Source organism: Carlito syrichta, unplaced genomic scaffold, assembly GCF_000164805.1.
Source record: "Carlito syrichta isolate Samal-C Ts95f unplaced genomic scaffold, Tarsius_syrichta-2.0.1 Scaffold308383, whole genome shotgun sequence".
NCBI classification, from domain to species: domain Eukaryota; kingdom Metazoa; phylum Chordata; class Mammalia; order Primates; family Tarsiidae; genus Carlito; species Carlito syrichta.
This window is the reverse complement of record NW_007252479.1, coordinates 3,482-7,395: the sequence shown is the minus strand read 5'-3', so window position 1 is coordinate 7,395 and position 3,914 is coordinate 3,482. Positions and strand designations below refer to the sequence as shown.

At 46.1% G+C, this 3,914-nt stretch overlaps 1 protein-coding gene across 1 annotated transcript in view; it reads left to right on the top strand.

Annotated features, from left to right (window-relative positions):
- BRCA1 (BRCA1, DNA repair associated) overlaps positions 1-3,914 on the top strand; it is a gene marked incomplete at its 3' end in the record, with an annotated part of 61,696 nt that overhangs the window by 57,365 nt on the left and 417 nt on the right. The window lies entirely within an intron of this gene.

The window sequence follows — 3,914 nt, the reverse complement described above, 5'->3', positions numbered from 1 at the left end:
GCCACTGCACTCCAGTCTGGGCAACAGAGTGAGACTTTAATTCAAAAAAAAAAAAAAAAAAAACACAGCCAGGCATGGTGGCACTTGCCTATGGTTACAGCTACTTGAAAGGCTGAGGCGGAAGGATCACCTGAGCCCAGCAAGTTGAGGCTGTAGTGGCCATGAGTGTGCCACTGCACTCCAGCCTGGGAGACAGAGTGAGACTTCAACTCAAAAAAAAAAAAAAATAAATAGGGCAGTTATTTGATAGTCTGCCCTATCATTTCTGCCCTACAGCACCCTTTGCTATTAAGATCTTGCATCTCCTTGGACCCCATGCTAAAATGAGAATTGTTTTACATTATAGAAAAATACCCATTAAAATATTAAGCCCACTTAAACCTTGTTGCTACCTGGGCTGTTTGTAGAATTCGATTTACCTCCCCAGTAGTTAATTGTCATTGGTATCACTTCATAGCAAAAATAACTATGAAAGTTTCAACCCACCAGACTATCAAATAGATTGGGTAGTGAGTGCCATTTATTGTACACTAAGAAATAACCAAGTCGTTCTTAAATATCTTTGTTATCCGGGCTCGGTGGCTCAGCCTGTAATCCCCTGCCTTTAGGAGGCTGAGGTGAGTGGATTGCCTGAGCCCGAGGATTTGAGACCCGCCTGGGCAACTTGGCGAGACCTCATCTCTACAATAAATAAAAATTAGCCGGGCGTGGTAGCACTCACCTGTAATTCCAGCTACTTGGAAGGCTGAGGCGGAAGGATCACCAGAGTCCAACAGGTTGAGGCTGCGGTGGCTGGGAACGTGCCACTACCCTCCAGCCTGGGTGACAGAGTGAGACTCCAACTCAAAAAAAAAAAATCTTTGTTAATGTATCCTTCCTAGGATTTCTCATTCTAACCTCTTCATAGGAAGCAACTCTCCATAACATCCTTTGTGACCAGTTGTGTCCCTACCAATACGGCAAAGTAAACTGGCTGCCCTGTTAGAGCCAACAAATAAAAAATATACAATAACGATATTAATGTTCTTTTTTTTTATTTTTTTATTTTTTTTGAGTTGGAGTCTCACTCTGTCGCCCAGACTGGAGTGCAGTGGCCGCTCCCGGCCACCGCAACCTCGGCCTGCTGGGCTCCGGCAATCCTTCCGCCTCAGCCTTCTGAGTAGCCGGAATTACAGGCATGCGCTACCATGCCCAGCTGATTTTTTGATTTATTGTAGAGATGAGGTCTCGCTGCCCAGGCGGGTCTCGAACCTGCGGGCTCAGGTAATCCACTCACCTCAGCCTCCCAAAGGCGCGGGATTACAGGCTGAGCCACCGAGCCCGGCTTAATGTTCTTTTTTTATGGCCCCTTGCCAGGACCAGCAATTTGCTCCAAAGTTTGTTTGTTTTTGTTTTGTTTTGTTTTTTGACTTGTAGTCTCACTCTGTCGCCCAGTCTGGAGTGCAGTGGCCGTTCCCGGTGGCCTCGACCTCCTGGGGCTTCAGTGATCCTTTCACCTCAGCCTTCCAAGTAGCTGGAATTACAGGCGCGCGCTACCACACCCGGCTCACTTTTTTATTTATTGTAGAGATGAGGTCTCACAAATTGCCCAGGCGGGTCTCGAACCCGCGGGCTCAGGCAATCCACTCACCTCAGCCTCCCAAGGCATGGGATTACAGGCTGAGCCACGGAGGCCAGCTTCTTTGTTTTTTGTTTTGGTTTTTTTTGAGTTGGAGTCTCACTCTGTCGCCAGATTGGAGTGCAGTGGCCGCTCCCGGCCACCGCAGCCTCGACCTGCTGGGTTCTGGCGATCCTTCCGCCTCAGCCTTCCAAGTAGCTGGAACTACAGGCGCGTACTACCACGCCTGGCTAATAGTTTGATTTATTATAGAGATGAGGTCTCACCAATTTGCCCAGGCGGGTCTCGAACCCACGGGCTCAGGCAATCCACTCACCTCAGCCTCCCAAAGGCGCAGGATTACAGGCTGAGACACCAAGCCCAACTTTTTTTTTTTTTTAATCAGAGATGAGGTCTCACTATGTTGCTTATACTGGGCTCAAACTCCTATACTGAAGCAATCCTCCCGCCTTGGCCTCCCAAAGTGCTGGGATTACAGGTGTGAGCCACTTGTCTGGCTCTCCTCTGAAGATTCTTACCTGTGTCTTTAAATGGCTCTTGATCACTTGTCTACACATCTAGAATTCCCATTTATTTATTGAAAAGTAGCATTCTTTATCTCTTTGTTTTGCAAGTTCAGCTTTTCAGACATAGCTAAAGTGTTCCAATCTTTCTAGCCATGGGCAATTCTGAGCTGCAGATTAGACTACAAGTGGTTTAGGTACATGTTGTCTTTAAGCAAGCAAAGAAGAAAACTTCGAGCTCTATTCAAACTTGCTGAAGTGTGGTAAATTTATGATGAAAGCTACTGACTGTATTACACATGATTAATTCTGAAGCCCATATTAAGATGATCTTTTCAGCAGTTGATCTTCTAACCGAACACTGTTTCAAGGCTGGAATTTCAGCAATTAATCAGTTCAGAATTGCTAATGATCCTGGCAGAAGGCAGTGGCAAAAGGGGGGGAGTATGTCATTAGCTTCCCTAGCCGGCCTTTTTTCAGTGCCCTGTGGCAGTATGGAGTGAGGCAGCATGAAAGAAAGCTGTTCTGACCTCCGTTGCAGTCTTGCACAGCACGTAAATACTGGTGGGGGTGGCTATGGCTAGTTAATGATGGCCCTTAGTAAACAAAGTTATTTATCAGATTATAGCTACCAGTTGGGTCAGCTGTGCCCATAATGAATCTTATTAATTTCTTTTCCTGCCTATTGATTTTTATTTGGTTAATAAATAATAGCTAGAGTACTCTAGATTTTTTTCCAGGAGAATATGAGTCTCTTCTAAACCTTCTCCTTAAAAGAGAATTGACCAGGCTTGGTGACACAGCCTGTAATCCCAGCACTTTGGGAGGCCGAGGTGAGTGGATTGCCTGAGCCCACAGGTTTGACTCTAGCCCAGACAATTTGGTGAGACTTCATCTCTACAACAAATAAAAAATTAGCTGGGCGTGGTAGTGTGTGCCTGTAGTTCCGGCTATTTGAAAGACTGAGACAGAAGGATCGCCGGATCCCAGCAGGTCGATGCTGGGGTGGCTGTGAGTGTGCCACTGCACTCCAGACTGGGTGACAAAATGAGACTCCAACCAGCCGGGCTTGGTGGCTCAGCCTGTAATCCCGCGCCTTTGGGAGGCTGAGGTGAGTGGATTGCCTGAACCCGCGGGTTCGAGACCCACCTGGGCAGCGAGACCTCATCTCTACAATAAATCAAAAAATTAGCTGGGCGTGCTAGCACGCGCCTGTAATTCCGGCTACTTGGAAGGCTGAGGCGGAAGAATCGCCAGAGCCCAGCAGGTCGAGGCTGCGGTGGCCAGGAGCGGCCACTGCACTCCAGTCTGGGCGACAGAGTGAGACTCCAACTCAAAAAAAAAAAAAAAAAAAATGAGACTCCAGCTTAAAAGAGAGAGAGAGAAAGAACTGATAGTTTTTCGCATTGACCTTTAGAAGCATCTTGCTTTCAGGTTTTTTGACTATCAGAGGGTTAATTCTTTGTTGTAAGCCACATACATCCGTAGCATAACTTTCTGTATACACTAATTGCCTCTCAGCTTATAAAGTGTTGACTGATAAATCTAAATTATAGTAGATTGTTACTATGCAAGGAAACTGTCTTAGGGAATCAAATGATATCTGCTAGTAAAGGCAAAATTAATATTATTTAGGATCCTTGGTTGTAATCCCATGTGTGCTTTTTGTACATAATTTTTATTAGATTATTTATTTGAGATTTTAGGCATGTTAGCATTAAAAATGTACCCTTAGCTGGGCTCGGTGGCTCAGCCTGTAATCCCAGCACTTTGGGAGGCCGAGGGGAGTGGAT